Here is a 17,189-nt window from a genome sequence, read left to right as displayed (position 1 = left end):
GAGAGACAGACGACAGAGAGGAGAGATACAGACGACAGAGAGGAGAGATACAGACAACAGGGAGGAGAGAGATAAGAGGTAAGAGTTGATAAAAGGATGTTGAGACTTAAAGAGGAAGAGATAAATATAGAAATGTCCAAAAGAGAAGAGGGGACGGTGACTATATAAACCAGTGTCTGCTATGTTCAGAAACTGTGGCTCTTATTAAAAGAGCCAATGTCACCGGCATTATGAGACAAAACACAAAGGTTTTGAACACACGTACCCACTCAAATCTGAAGTGCGATCACAGAAAGTTGCTAGTCTCAGAGCCCAGTATGACCAGTCCACCAGGATCTGGAGCCACATGCTCAGTTTGATGTTACATAACAAAAAATTAGTCAAAAGGTTTTTGAATTGTACTGAATTAATTTGATTTGACAGTCAAGTATTGAATACATGCAGGCTACTTGATAATATGTTGCAGTAAATACTTAGACATTATAATCTTCTGGGCCTTTGCTTGTAAAAAATATTGTGTAACCGGACCTCTTACAATTTTAGTTGAATACCCCTGCTTTAAGGGGTTAAACAAAAAAATAAACGCTGAAATACAGCAAGCTGTATATCTATATCTATATGTTGCCTCAGTGTAAATGAAAACTGTGTTGGATCTGTCTGAACTTAGTCCAAGTTACCTCAGATATAAAATATCCAGACAGATCCTTTGGAGAGTGTCCCAGCAACATTTACATATAAACAGTATTTACTTATTGTCAGCAGCCACATTGCACTTGACCTCATTATGCCTTGGGTTAATGACATTAATGTAAGTGTATAAAATCATTTTACACTAGTGCACCTGTCAGGTCTGAAGAACTGACCCTGTCCCAACTCAGCCTGTGGAGCACCACTGCCACCTCTCTGCTAACAATATTATTCTGTAGCATAGGTCGTTTTTTTCTCTTCACCTAACCCACCCAGCTTTTCATTTCTTTTTTAAACCTGCAGGCCTGACTAACTACAGCTAATACTGATCGTGTTATGATGGAAACGTTTCATTTACCTGATTTGTCTGATGACAGAGCAGGCAGGGCCAACATCAGCAACACTAACAGCTTCATCTGCAGATAAAACACATAACAAACCCAGTGTTACTTACCAGTGTTTTGTAGCATGAAACCCACCTTAAACTTTCAAGCAGTGACTAAATAGCTTTTTAAATGAATGAGTTGTATTAAATTGTTTGTTTCTTATGGCAAACATCTAAGTGTACCCTGCAACAGCAGCCTGGTGATGTTGTTTGGGGTAAGGAAATTATTATATTTATTAACACAAAATGTTGTGTTTTGTATCAGTTACTATTAAATCATACTTATCAGAGCATATTGTCAAAAGTTTTTCTAAAAGAGTCACAGAGAGGTTTCTGACTTGTCAGAGCAGGAGGTCAAATATCATTCTGAAATCATTTAGGACAAACCTGACAGGTTCAGACTTACATTGCTGTTGTTAAACAAGGGAAGTTTTCAAATGTTCTTAGAGATGTGCTGATGAATTTTATGAAAAGCAGCAGTAAGTATTGGAACTTCTGTTGCTTTTCTAAGGGTCAAATTGTGGAAGGACAAGCATCAGGCTCTGCTTGGTGCATATTGCAATTTTGGAAGTGCACTAAAAACTTCTCTGTCATTTCCTCCTTTGCTGCATTTGTGGTCGGTCCCCCCGTCCCCCCTCATTTATTTGTCTTTGCAGCAAACATTAGTGAGATGCAAAACTCTGTTTAGAGAACTCAAAAGTGGAAGTCTGGACTTTAAACTAATATAGAACATAAAAGTGTAGCCTCCTGCTCTGATAGATAAGAAAACCACCTTCTGACTTCTTCATTCATTCCTAGATGGTGACAAGATTTGCTAAAACAGTAGGAGGAAGCCATCATAAACATAAAAGCTGAATAGGAGGTGGTGATCATCTAATGTAGATAATCTTGCTTTGCCTGAAAAAAAAAAACCCTCTGCAACACTAGAACTGCATATTCTAAATACTGGAAAATAACAACCCCTGGTATCCCTCAGAGGAACTGTACACAAGAACACAAATGTCCGATTCAGTGGGCTCAGAAATCAACCTACCAAAACAGCACAAAGTCTGAATAATCTCCTTCAGTAGAGCAGGCTTATAATAATAACACATCTTTTCTAATCATGCATGTTGTGCTGCTTTAATGTGCTATAAACAAAATGCTATGATTTCCGCAGTGTAGTTTTTTATGTCACATTGTGCCTCATGTGCGCTGTATAGGAACGACACAACTCTGAAACCAAACTGATTGTTTTAAAGTGAAAACGCATCTGACACAATCTCCTGTTGTGTGCTACATGTTAAAACCAACAGTGTCTGGACTTAATTAGCCAAAGTTTATATGTGAAACAGCTTTAGACGCCACCCTGGTCACTTTTAAACAATGTTTTACCATTTGTCAACAGGTCCATGTTAGAGTTGACCAATCTAGAGCATCTTTAACAGTCTATATACTAGAGGCTTGTGAGGGTTCTGTAAATAAACCTCACACTGAATGGCTGGAAAAAATGAACGGATGATGACCTGCTTTGGGAACCAGTGAGATGGTTCTGTGTAGTACAGGTTACTGTCTCACATGAAGCTCCCACAGACAGGAATTGAAATTGTCCTGAACAAATTCTGCTCCTATTTAAGAAACAAAGAACTTCAAGTCTTAACTCAGACTTAATTAGCAAAGTAGTGGAGATGCAGCAAGAATGGCTTAAGAAACAAGTTTAATCAAAAAGGAAGTCACATAATCTCACTTACCTCAAATCTCCGTAAGGCTCCCAGGTTGCAAGATAAAAAAAAGAACCAAAAGAGCAAGTCTCCAAACAGCAACAACTGATTGGCACTGACCCCTCGTTTCCTTTTACAAACATATTTTATAGTCTTCTCACAGAAAGTAATGTACCAGTTACAGGAAATTCTCCCATCAGCAACAAATCAGTACATATATGGTTATAATCTGGAGCATCTTCAAAATCATGGGTGTGCTCAATTTCATCTCTGTATTTGACTGATCGTTATCAGTATGTAGATCTAAATGGCGATTACTCCACATGCTCTCCAGTGGAGTTTGGTGTTCCACAGGGTTCAGTTTTAGGCCCCCTGCTTTTTTCCCTCTACATGCTTCCTCTGGGCAACATTATCCGTAAACATGGTATTAACTTTCATTGTTATGCTGACGACACACAGTTATATGTTTCATCAAAACCAGATGAGATCAAACTGCTTAATAAAGTTGCGCAATGTGTAAAGGATATACGAGACTGGATGCTACTTAACTTCCTTCTGCTAAATCCTGATAAGACAGAAGTACTAGTTATAGGATCATCTGCAGCTAGAAGCAAGATGTTAGACCACACCGTAACTCTAGATGGCCTTTCCGTTACATCTAGTGCAACAGTCAAAGACCTTGGTGTGATTCTAGATTCCAGTCTTTCATTTGAAGCTCATGTAGATAATATCACCAGGACAGCTTTCTTTCACCTCAGAAATATTGCCAAGATAAGGAATATTTTGTCACTAAATGATGCAGAAAAATTAGTCCATTCTTTCATCACCTCTAGGTTGGACTACTGTAATGCTTTACTGTCTGGCTGTTCAACCAGGTGCATAAACAAGCTTCAGTTAGTTCAGAATGCAGCAGAGAGAGTCCTCACTCGAACCAGAAGATACGATCACATCTCGCCTATCTTATCTACACTTCATTGGCTCCCCGTGAAATTTCGCATTGATTTTAAAATACTACTTTTGACATTTAAAGCATTAAATGGTCTTGCGCCGCAGTATCTAAGTGAACTGCTAGTGTCTTATGATCCACCACGCCTACTTCGCTCAAAGGATGCTGGCTGCCTGTCAGTACCTCGTATCCTAAAAACTACAGCTGGGGACAGAGCTTTTTCTTACAAAGCCCCAAAGTTATGGAATAGCCTTCCAAATAGCGTTCGGGACTCAGACACAGTCTCAGTGTTTAAGTCTAGGCTGAAAACCTACCTATTTAGTCAAGCATTTGAGTAAATAGATCTAGGAAGGACTCATGGACGTAGAGCATTATGGTGAACTGGTATGTTTAGATGCTGTCTTCCCAACTCTCACTGATCACTCGGGTTTGTTGATGGTGAAGTGTTTGGTTGCTCTACATCCCAGTGCGCCCTCATGTCTGTGTTTCCTTCTGAACCCACCCTTTTAGTTAGGCTGTCATAATTAGTCCTGCCGGAGTCCCTGCTGCACTACACTAAATATACATTCACCTCAAACTTTTTCTGACTGTGAATACAACTAACTGCAATCTCTCCTCTTCTCTCTCTTTCCCTCTCCCTCTCTCTTTTTCCTTTTCCTGTCTCTCTGTCGAGCTACAGGTCATTCCACCCTTTGCCCTCTGGACCTGTCTGACTCGTCCTGATGCCCAACTTCTGGCTGGAGATCTTGTCGCCTGGATCCACCGTTTGCCCTTTGGGATGCGTTTGGAGACTGGATTGGTCACAAGCTACTATGATGTGAATTAATGATGTTCATCTGAAGACGAGTGACAAATTCACAGGTATAAGCAGATGAAAGCTGCAAAGGAGGTTGTGTTACACTAATCTATAATCTCGTTGTGCTTTGAAAGACACTTTAATGGTTTAAATAAGTCCTCAATGGAGCTCACTGGTAGCCTAGTGGTTGGTGTGCATGCCAAATAAGTGCATTGTTCCTAGTTGGAGTTTGGCTGAAAACTTGTGTTGCATGTCACATCCTCTCTCCCAGTTTCCTGTTGGACCTCTGTCAAATAAATACTCAAAATGACACACACACACAAAAAAATCTATAACTTCACATTATTCATCAGTTGAGGACAACAACTAATTTCTTTACAGCACTATAGCCAGGCTGACAAACAGTCATGCGTCTCTTGAGCCTACACCCTCAATAATAATGATATATTTTATCAACCTTGGGGAATTTGTGGTATAGAACCACTAACCCTGGGGTTTGTAAATACGAATGAAGATCCAGCAGATTCTCTCTGTCATTGGTACAATACATCCTAGGTCTAGAATTTATTGTTAGAATGCTTTGTCCCCATTGATTTTGCTGAACTAATTCAGTTCAATTTTATTTGTATGGCACCAAATCGCAACAGAAGTCATCTCAAAGCACTTTACAGTGTTTAATGTTTAAGACCTTATGAACTATAACTGTATACAGAATTATATAGAAAACCCAACAATCCCAGGAGACAGTGGAGAGGAAAAACTATCTTTAGAGGAAGGAACCTCCAGCAGAACCAGGCTCAGGGTGGGTGGCCATCTGCCTCGACTGATTGGGGTGAATGGAAAGAAGAGGGAAAAATAAAGCAGGCAACAAAAACAAGCAGGAGATACACGGGGCAGGACCAGTTACTGTACTCTGGAGATTTGCAGCTGCGGGGCAGAGGATACCTACAATACAGAGATCCAACTATTGATTTGTTTAAATCACAAACATGTCTCCCCTCCCAACTCTAAAGGCTACTGTAGGGCTTGCTCAGTAAAACCAAGGCCTTATGAAAGAGTGTGTACAGTGTCTGTGCATGACGTCCTTGTTGAAGGACCTGAGCCCCCGCAAATAGTACGGCCGAGAGCAATATTCAGTTTGTTTAATAGACTCCCAGATATTTGTATTCAGAAAACACCTCCAACTTCTCACCACCAAAGAGAAATTACAAGAGTCCTGAATTGTTAAAAGTTCTTTTGTTTTTTTGATATTGAGCTAGAGATGGTTGAGCCCAAACCAATCCGCAAAACTGTCCACCACTTTCTGGTATTCTGATGTCCCGACCTGAACACATCCTACAACTGCAGAGTCAAACTTCTGAAGATGAAGTTTACCTGAAGTCTGAGAGACTCATTTACAGTAGAGAAGCAGCAGAGGGCAAAAAAAAAACCAAAAAAAATATCAGGACCATATATGTTCAATTTATTCTGTTCAATTACAGATAAAGAAAAAGTATCTTTATTATCATGTTTTTGTTTTTTTTATACATGTATGTACATCAGCTGTGTGTACACAGTTTAAAACTAATTTTATAACTAAACTATAACAAATTCTAACAAAAGAATTTCTTTGCAACCTTGACTGTGAATGGAAACACACCTGACATTTTCTATATACCTCATCCTCTGTCTGCTCAGATAGGAGGAAATAGTAAATCAGCTTCGGCCCAACAGATTAATAAACATTTGGTCTCTGAGCATCTGAGGCAGCAGGATTGGTTCTATTTGTTTATATGGATGACAGTGTATGAATGGTAATGGTGGAGCACGCCACCTAAAGTTAGACTGTCTCACTGTTGTGTGAAAACAGTGTAGCTCTAAAGCACAGAGGAATTAAACACAAGTTACAAATAAATAAAAAACCTGATCCTTTTAATTTTACAGACCATGGAAAACAAATCGGTATCAGACCGGGGCTAAAGTCAAATCAAATTTTAAAAAAAAAAAAATCAGGGAATTGCAAAATTACCTTTTCTTTTAATCCACTGATTATGTTCTTGTAGAACAGCACGATGTGTTTTATACAACATCATTTCTTTAGTTTTCACATCTTCATTAGCTTAACAAGAACATTTCAGAAATATTAAACAGACTCACTGTTTTCCCTGTGTAGAACAAAAAGTATTGCAGTATTTTTGTTAAAATATGTTTACAACCACAAATCTCTACTGTGAAATAAAAAGAGAATGGTCTACACTGTTTGTTAGGTTCCCCTCCCTCAGTGTGGAGGAGCATGAGGTGAGGCGCACAAACCCTGGAAGTTGTGAACCCAAGGAAGACTGCCTGACCTGATGACATCACTGGTCGGGTGCTGAAGGATTGCACGGACCATCTGGCGATGGTTTTCGCCAAGATCTTCAATCGATCCTTACACCAGTCCATTGTCCCACCCTGTCTCAAATCCTCAACTATTGTCCCCCTGCCCAAAAAACAAGAAATCAAATCACTCAAATAGGACCTGCCTGTCAAGGTGAAGTAGGCCAAAAGATCCTCAAAAGCTGGACATCATGCCGAGATCCAAAGACATTAAAAAACAAATGAAAAAGGGAATAATTGAGACTTATCAGTTCGGAAAAGGTTATAAAGTCATTTATAAAGCTTTGGGACTGCAGTGAACCACAGTGAGCCATTATCTACAAATGGCAAAAACATGGAACATTGGAGAACCTTGCCAGGAGTGGCCAGCTAACCAAAGTTACCCCAAGAGCGCAGCGACAACTCATCCAAGAGGTCACAAAAGACCCCACAACAACATTCAAAGAACTGCCGGCCTCACTTGCCTCAATTAAGGTGAGTGTTCATGCCTCCACCATAAGACAGAGACTGGGGAAAAAATGGTTTACATGGCAGAGTTCCAAGACAAAAACCACTGCTGAGCAAAAAGTTTGCATAAGTCCAAACTGTTTCATTGGTTCATCTCAGTTTTGCCAGAAAACATCTTGATGGTCCTCAAGACTTTTGGGACAATTCTGTGGACTGACGAGACAAAGGTTTAACTTTTTGAAAGGTGTGTGTCCCATTATGTGTGGCGTAAAAGTGACACCGCATTGCAGAATAGGAACATCATACCAACAGTAAAATATGGCGGTAGTGTGATGGTCTGGGGCTGTTTTGCTGCGTCAGGACCTGGAAGACTTGCTGTTATAAATGGAACCATGTATTCTGCTGTGTACCAAAATATCCTGAAGGAGAACGTCTAAATCCCATTGAGATGCTGTGGCGAGGCAATTCATGCTCGAAAACCCTCCAATGTGGCTGAATTACAACAATGCTGCACAGATGCGTGGGCCAAACTTGCTCCAAAGCGCTGTATCAGAGTCATGCAAGTTATTGAAAACGCTTGATTGCAGTTGTTGCTGCTAAGGGTGGACCAACCAGTTATTAGGTTTAGGGGGCAAACACTTTTTCACACCGGGCAATGTCGTTTTTAAATGTATTTTTACCCTTAATAATAAAAGCCTTAATTTAAAAAGTGCATGATGTTTTTACTTAAATTCATTTGATCAGAAAACTTAGTGTGACAAACAGGCAAAAAAAAAAAATAAAAAAAAAAATAAATAAATAAAATCAGTAAGGGGGCAAACTTTTTCACACCACTGTATGTTACATGTTACAATGAAATATGTCCTCTGCCTGAACCTTCTGCATCTAAGGGGAATGATCTACCCATTGAGCCACCAGGTCCATTACAAACTATTGATTTCTACTGAACAAATTTTTCTCACATTTTAGAAAAAAAAAAACAAAGGACCTGTAAGGACTAAAAATAACTTTTACGTCAGACTTGGCAGATTGAGTCTAGATGCAGGGAGAATGGTTTAAGATAAAGACTTGACAGAAAATTCTCACTTACCTCTAAGGTGAGAGATCAAGCTGAAGAACAAGTGGACAAGCTGTGCAAACAGGATCAGGCAACAGTCGGTGACAACTGATCGACTGTCTTCTTTATAGTGTCTTTTTACAGGAAGTCAAAAAACAATAAGTACATATATGGTTATAGCTATGAGAGTCATTACAAGTACGGGTGTGTTTAACTCAGGTACATGAGTTCACACTCGCCTACTTAAGAGCATGACAGTAAGTATTTGTGAAATCAGTGTAGTTTTTCCTCATTTGGTCACAGAATGTGATGAAATTCAATGTCCAAAGCAATGCAAATAAACATCTAAAACCGGTGTGGGAAAACAGGCTGGGGTAATGAACACAGGCAGTCCAAACAATGAATCCAAAAGGATAAACTCAGGTCAAGGGCAGTCCAGGTCATACACAGTTATCCAGTTCAGAGATAAATCCGGCAAGCAAAATCCACAAAAAGACAATCCAAGTCAAAACACAAAGGGGTCCAAACAGTCAGAGCAGGGAAGGGGACAACGAGGGAGAAAACAGAACAGAGGGAAAACTCACAGTACCAGACGGGTAGACAGGAATCAGGGTCAGGTCAGGCTGGTTAGGGGGAATCCAGGGTAGAAGGGGTGCAGGTCTGAGAAAGGGAATCAGGCAGATACAGGCACAGGTCTGGTACTGTGAGCAGGGGGAATGACAGGGAATGAACAGAACTCACAGCACCAGGGGGTCAGGCAAGAGACAGCGTCCAGAGCAGGCAGAGTCCGAAAAAAATCCAAAACAAGTCTGTCCAAAGAAACGCTGGATAGTATCTTGGAGTTGAGAACAGACTATCTGGCAAGGGAGACAGGTGAGCAGGCCGGTATTTATAGTGTGAGGGAAACCAGGTGTAGTCAATTAGGTGAGTGTATGTGATTAGACTGGTAAGAGGAAACAGGAAGTTGTCAAAATAAGAGCATGGGGAATAAGGGCGGCAACGAGGCTGGAATCATGACAGTTAGGTGTAAAGGGACACTTTCTCTATTAATACTTAACTTTCATCTCTACCCTTGTCACGTTTAAACTGAATGTTTCAGTCTATTATACAAATGATCATTAACTGTGTATGAGTCAAGTGATGTGTGGTCCACCTCATCTCCTGGTTTGAGCAAAATCCAGTTACTGTCTACTTTTACACAATATGCATGAAAATGTGAGTCAAAGGAAAATGGAAGCAAAATTTTACAGCAAAGCACCCACGTATGTGGTTTTATATGTACATATAATGTTAAGAATGTATTTGATTTGCTGTGCCTATTATTGTAATTGGAATTTAAGCTCTTTGTATCTCCTGGTATCTAACTTCCTCAGACACCCAACCTTCTGTTTTCTCATCACAGTATGAAACAAATTGTCTTTTGATCATGCTGTCTGAGCCTCTGAGCAACTGTCACCTGGGTGTGAAATCCTGCAGGAAACTCCTGCAAACCCACATCTCAGGAAGTCAGTGGCAACACCTACAGCAGACAAAAGGTTGCGACACATACCTGGGGGGGGGGGGGGGGTGTTCTCCAGGTATAAAAACTCTGATTTCCCTTTGTTCAGGGTCCTTCTTCACTCTCGACCGCTCGCGTGTTGACTGACCTTCTTTGCAAAGAATAAAATGTCAAGTCAAGTCAAGTCAAGTCAAGAAGCTTTATTGTCATTCCAACCACATATAGCTGAAGCAGTACATAGTGAAATGAGACAACGTTTCTCCAGAACCATGGTGCTACATAAAACGGCAACAAGACAAACATGGAGCTGAGGACTGCTAAGTAGTCCTAGCCACATAAAGTGCATCCTGTGCAACCTAGTGCAAACAGTGCAAGAACACAAAGAAAAAGTGCAGACAGACGTCTGAAGACAGTGCAAAAACAGAACACAAAACAGCAGCGACCAGTAGCGGAAATGAATACAATTTACATCTGAAAGATGGAAACATGACAAATCTAAAAAGTGTGTGTGTGTGTGTGTGTATGTGCTCGGTTCAGTTTGTTGTGTGTGTGTTGAGGAGCCTGATGGCTTGGGGGAAGAAACTGTTCAAAAGTCTGGTTGTGAGGGCCCGAATGCTCCGGAACCTCTTCCCTGATGGCAGAAGTGTGAAGATTGAGTGTGAGGGGTGGGTGGGGTCGTCCACAATGCAGGTAGCCTTGCGGATGCAGCGTGTGGTGTAAATGTCCGTGATGGAGGGGAGAGAGACTCCAATGATGTTCTCAGTTGTCCTCACTATCCGCTGTAGGGCCTTGCGATCCGAAACGGTGCAGTTCCCAAACCAGGCAGTGATGCAGCCGCTCAGGATGCTCTCAATGGTTCCCCTGTAAAATGTAGTCAGGATGGGGGGCGGCAGATGGGCTTTCCTCAGCTTCCTCAGGAAGTAGAGACGCTGCTGGGCCTTTTTGCTGATGGAGCGGGTGTTGAGTGACCAGGTGAGGTTCTCCTCCAGATGGACACCAAGAAATTTGGTGCTCTTGACGATCTCCACTGACGCTCCATCGATGTTCAGTGGAGAGTGGTCACCCTTTGCTCTTCTAAAGTCAACAACCATCTCTTTAGTTTTCCCAACGTTCAGAGACAGGTTGTTGGCCTTGCACCAGGCTGAGAGCTGATGTACCTCCTCTCTGTATGCTGACTCGTCGTTCTTGCTGATGAGACCCACCACAGTCGTGTCATCAGCGAACTTGATGATTTGATTCGAGCTGTACATCGCTAAACAGTCGTGAGTCAGCAGAGTGAACAGCAGTGGACTGAGCACACAGCCCTGTGGGGCCCCAGTGCTCAGCATGGTGGTGCTGGAGATGCTGTTCCCGATCCGGACTGACTGGGGTCTCCCAGTCAGGAAGTCCAGGATCCAGTTGCAGAGGGAGGGGGTCAGACCCAGTCGGCTCAGCTTCCCAATCAGCTGCTGGGGAATGATGGTGTTGAATGCTGAGCTGAAGTCTATGAACAGCATTCGAACATATGTGTCTTTGTTGTCCAGATGGCTGAGGGCCAGGTGGAGAGTAGTGGTGATGGCATCGTCCGTGGAACGGTTTGGACGATATGCAAACTGCAGAGGGTCCAGTGAGGGTGGAAGCTGGGACTTGATGTGCCTCATGACCAGCCTCTCGAAGCACTTCATGATGATGGGTGTGAGTGCAACAGGGCGGTAGTCGTTGAGGCAGGAGTAAGTAGACGTCTTCGGCACTGGCACGATGGTCGTTGACTTGAGGCATGTAGGAACAACGGCGCTGCTCAGGGAGATGTTGAAGATGTCAAAGAAGACATCCACGAGCTGATCTGCGCATTCCCTGAGGACCCTGCCAGGAACGTTGTCAGGACCAGCAGCCTTCCGTGGGTTGATTCTGCGTAGAGTCTTCCTCACGTCGGCTGTGGAGAGAGTGATCATTTGAGGGAAGGGTGGATTTCTTAGCTACCGTGTTATTCTTTACCTGTACCTCAAATCGGGCGTAGAAGTCATTCAGCACATCAGGGAGGGAGGCATCGCTATCACAGACTGGTCACTGATGATGTGTACTCCTCCAAGTTGACAGAATCGCCGGTGGTTGCAGCCTCCCTGAACATGTCCACGTTGTTGGCCGCTAGAAGTCTCCACTTCATTCTTCACCGGCAAATGAGAATTTCCACAACAATAATAAGCACAGTTCTGCTGGTTCCACTCAGATATTATCTCAGATAAATCTAATTTGTCTGGTGAGTGGAGAGTGGAGGAAGAGGAAGTCCATATATGGGCTGGCATGAGAGTGAGACAAAACAAAAGCCACAGACAGGGGCAAAGGGAGGAATCGAAACAACATAACCAATAACATCAATACAGAAACCCAATATGTGTACAGAATATGTAAAATATGTAAAATAGAATGAAAATAGGTCAACATGTATAGCCTATAGTGGAATGACAGCAAGTATAAGACAGAACTATCACTTCCCCCACCCCCTTATAGAGGGGGGAGGATTTGTACAGATTGTTGGCCACATGTAGAAAGGATCTCCGGTGGTGCTCACTGGAGCTCTTAATGTTAATAAGTCTTTGACTGAATGTGCTCCTCTGTCCAGCAGCACACTGTGGGTGGGAGGGATTGTGCAGGATTGAGAGGAGTTTAGACAGCATCCTTCTCTCAGCTACAACATGTAGAGGGTCCAGCTCCACCCCAGAACAGAGCCAGCCCTCCTAATCAGTTTGTTCAGCCTGTTAGTGTCTGACACCTTCATGTTGCCCCCCCAGCAAATCACAGCATGGAAGATGACACTGGAACCACAGAATCATAAAACATCTGCAGCATGGTGCTGCAGACGTTGAAGAACCTGAGTCTCCTCAGAAGTACATCCAACTCGGAACCTTTTTGTACAGTGCTGATGAGTTCACCACTCCCCGGTACTCAGTGACAACTCCACCCTTAATCCATCACCTATTATTCCATCTGTCACAGATGCACTGTTAGTCTGCTCAACCAGCACAAATTCAATTGTTTGTATATCAAATGTGCACTATTGCTAATGGTACAAAAGAAAAATAACTCTAAGTTACAATAACATATAATATATATGATAATATTATACTGAACTTGGAAAATACATATTGAATAAAGTGATGTAGTAGTAGATGTTGTAGGATATGTCTACCAATGATCAGTTGCCCTTAATTGGTCCTAATCAGCAGAAATGTACTAAAGGACAACAAAGGACCATTATAATAATAGAAGAAGTATTATAGTGGAATGTGACTGAACTTACAGTTTGACACAGCAACAGTTCAGTCTCAGAACTTAATTCAGTTAATTCAACTTCATTTATTTTAAATGAGATCTCTTTGACTTTGTTAATCAGTCAAAACCTGGTAACTTGTCCCATTTAAGACCAATTCAAAACAGCAGCTGTACATATGACCAGTTGCTCTAATAAGTGTTTGTTCTTTAATTTTATTCATTTGTCTACAGTTTTTAATCTGCCATTTCAATGTCAATACATTACTAAAAAAAGTAGATTAACCTGATGGGATAGCATTAAAAAAGACAGCAAATACCGCTAAACTCAAGTAAGTTTATTAAATAAAGAATATGAGATGTGTGATACTGAAACTGAGTAGTTTGAACTGGACAATGCAATCAAACTAATTTCAGATTTCAAAAAGGGTTATCTTTGACCAATTACAAATTCTTTTGGCAAAACATTAAAGAGTTGTTGTTTTATGCCATGAGCATGTTGTACAAATAATCAATAATCACTGTAGATTACCAATTATTTTCCCACTTCATTGTTTTTAGTCTAAAAGAGGAAATGACTAGTTATCAGTGAACCACAGACTGTTTTTTTCAGAGGTCGATCGAACATCAGTTTAGCACTGGACTTCTTGGATTTAACTGAAGATGAAGCTTTTTATGTTATTTTTTAGATAAATGATAGTTTATCAATCAAAATTCTTTGTAGACACGAATCATAAGGAAACCTAGAATTGAACCACCAATTTCACCCAGATATTGAGACATCAGTCCATCCTCAGGGCAAAATCTTTGCATCAGATAAAATAGAAGAACGTTTTTAAGTGTTTTAGATGTTTTCTTGAAGGTTCTGTTGAGAAAACAGACATTTACCATAAATGTCCTTATTGTTAACATACGCTATATACAAAACCAAGAAAAAAGACAAAAAAACTGAACCTAGACTTTCATTAGTTATATGTGTGTGATTCTCTTACAAACACATTTGTATTTGTGTGCTTCCTGTTTTTTGTTATTATATTATACCATATAATATTTTTCAAGGTACAGTATCAGTCTGTGTGAAAGTTGAGTCATGGAAACTGGACTTCTTTTTGTTAGAAGGCCATTAATTTATGCTCCAGCTTTGGTTCCACTCCACCTCTTGGCCTGAAAAAGCTAGTTAGGTGAAACAATGGAAGGGGAGGATGTAAAAGGATGTCGTAGTCACACCCCTGCCAACACTTCTTCCCTAAAGTGGGTTGCTAGGTGTGTCCAACCTGGTGCAGGTGTGAATTGGGCCTCATCTTTCTGGTGATGGATGAAAGGGCTGCATGGGTGAAGATCAAGATCAGTAAGATACATAAAATTTTCTCCAAAATATTCCTACTTTTTAAAGCTGCAGAATCTAACTTGTTACTTAAATAATCAGCTGTGGCTTTGCATTAACAAGGACAGAACATTTATTTTTACATTTTGATACAGTAAACTGCATCTACGTTGTGTCAACAATACTTTTACTGATTTATTTAATAGTTGTTTTTTTTTTATCTTGAATAATATTTTTAGAAGACACACAGATTTTGTTGACACTGCTCTGCACCATTAGAAGCTAGCTATGGTTTGGCAATGAGAAAATCCTTTATTGCTTTTGAATAACTATTTAGCTTCAGACATTTTCCCTCGTTCCCGATGCCTAATGTTCAGTCACAATGGAATCAGATTTGTATTATTCAATAATTTTTTTATTATCACAACAGTTCTGCTTTCATATTCTAGCGCTTTTTACAATTGACATTGTCACAAAGCAGCTTTACACAAACAAAGAAACAATGGAAGTTTATATGAACAGTGAATGTGTATGAATCACAATCTAGCCACAGGGGTTGCAAGCCAGTGACTTCTGTGCCGGTCCCAAGCCCGGATAAATAGAGAGGGTTGCGTCAGGAAGGGCATCCGGCGTAAAAATTGCCAAAATAACCATGCGAATCATTCACAAGACTTTCATACCGGATCGGTCGAGGCCCGGGTTAACAACGACCGCCACCGATGCTGTTAACCTACAGGGTGCCGGTGGAAATTTGACTACTGTTGGTCGAAGAAAGAGGGGAGGCAGAAGAGTTCGTGGTCAGAGAGAGAAGGGAAAAGGCAGGAACATAGATTTGAGAATAGGGACTCTTAACGTTGGTACGATGACAGGGAAAGGCAGAGAGCTGGCAGACATGATGGAGAGAAGAAAGGTAGATGTTCTGTGTGTGCAGGAGACAAGGTGGAAGGGCAGCAAGGCACGTAGTATCGGAGGAGGATACAAACTGTTCTACCATGGTGTTGATAGGAAGAGAAACGGGGTAGGAGTGATCTTGAAGGGGGAGTTTGTGAACAATGTTCTAGAGGTGAAAAGAGTCTCAGACAGAGTGATGAGCCTAAAGCTAGAAATTGAAGGGGTGATGGTGAATGTAGTCAGTGGGTATGCGCCACAGGTTGGCTGTGAGTTAGAAGAGAAGGAGAGATTCTGGAGTGAGTTTGATGAGGTCATAGAGAGTATCCCCAGAGGAGAGAGAGTTGTTGTTGGAGCAGACTTGAATGGGCATGTTGGTGAGGGCAACAGAGGTGATGAGGAGGTGATGGGCAGGTTTGGTGTGAAGGAAAGGAATCTGGAAGGACAGATGGTGGTGGACTTTGCTAAGAGGATGGAAATGGCTGTAGTCAACACTTACTTCCAGAAGCGAGAGGAACATAGAGTGACATACAGAAGTGGAGGTAGGAGTACGCAGGTGGACTACATCCTATGTAGACGAGGTCATTTGAGAGAGGTTAGTGACTGCAAAGTGGTGGTAGGAGAGAGTGTAGCCAGACAGCACCGCATGGTGGTGTGTAAGATGACTCTGGTGGTCAGGAAGAAGAAGAGACGGAAGACAGAGAAGAAGACCAAGTGGTGGAAGCTAAAGATTGAAGAAACTTTTGAGGAATTCAGGCAGAAGTTGAGACAGGTTCTGGGTGGTCAGGATGAGCTTCCAGATGACTGGGAAACTACAGCAGACGTTATCAGGGAAACAGGTAGGAAGGTGCTAGGTGTGTCATCTGGAAAGAGGAAAGAAGGTAAAGACACTTGGTGGTGGAATGAGGAAGTACAGGAATGCGTCCAGAGGAAGAGTTGGCTAAAAGGAAGTGGGATGTAGAAAGGACTGAGGAAAGTAGACAGGAGTACAAGGAAGCGCAGCGTAGAGTGAAGAGGGAGGTGGCAAAGGCCAAACAGAAAGCTTACGATGAGCTGTATGACAGGTTAGACACAAAGGAAGGAGAGAAGGACTTGTACAGGCTAGCCTGACAGAGAGATAGAGATGGGAAGGATGTGCAACAGGTAAGGGTGATTAAGGACAGAGATGGAAAGGTGCTATCAACGCAGGAGAGTGTGCAGAAAAGATGGAAGGAGTATTTTGAGGAGCTGATGAATGAGGAAAATGACAGGGAGAGAAGGGAGGAAGATATGGATGTTGTGGAGCAGTAAATAGCAGAGATTGGAAAGGATGAGGTGAGGAAGGCTCTGAAAAGGATGAAGAGTGGAAAGGCTGTTGGTCCTGATGACGTACCTGTGGAGATGTGGAAGTGCTTAGGAGAGGCAGCAGTGGAGTTTCTAACCAGTTTGTTCAATAGGATTCTAGAGAGTGAGAAGATGCCTGAGGAATGGAGGAGAAGTGTTCTAGTTCCGATCTTTAAGAAGAAGGGTGACACGCAGAACTGCAGCAACTACAGAGGAATAAAGTTGATGAGCCACACAATGAAGCTGTGGGAAAGAGTAGTGGAAGCCAGGCTTAGGAAGAAGGTGGAGATTTGTGAGCAGCAGTATGGTTTTATGCCCCGCAAGAGCACCACTGATGCCATTTTTGCTTTGAGAATGTTGATGGAAAAGTACAGAGATGGTCAGAAGGAGCTGCTTTGTGTCTTTGTAGATTTAGAGAAGGCGTATGACAGGGTGCCGAGGGAGGAGCTGTGGTACTGTATGAGGTCGTCGGGAGTGGCAGAGAAGTACGTCAGAGTAGTTCAGGACATGTATGAGAGAAGTATGACGGTGGTGAGA

At 41.8% G+C, this 17,189-nt stretch overlaps 1 protein-coding gene across 1 annotated transcript in view; it reads right to left on the bottom strand.

Moving 5' to 3' along the window:
* LOC113150505 (natterin-3-like) overlaps nucleotides 1-17,189 on the bottom strand; it is a 50,245-nt gene that overhangs the window by 30,319 nt on the left and 2,737 nt on the right. The window lies entirely within an intron of this gene.

Source organism: Anabas testudineus, chromosome 9 (assembly GCF_900324465.2).
Source record: "Anabas testudineus chromosome 9, fAnaTes1.2, whole genome shotgun sequence".
In the NCBI taxonomy this organism is placed as follows: domain Eukaryota; kingdom Metazoa; phylum Chordata; class Actinopteri; order Anabantiformes; family Anabantidae; genus Anabas; species Anabas testudineus.
Note: the sequence above shows the minus strand (reverse complement) of the source record. Positions and strands in the feature narration are given on the sequence as shown.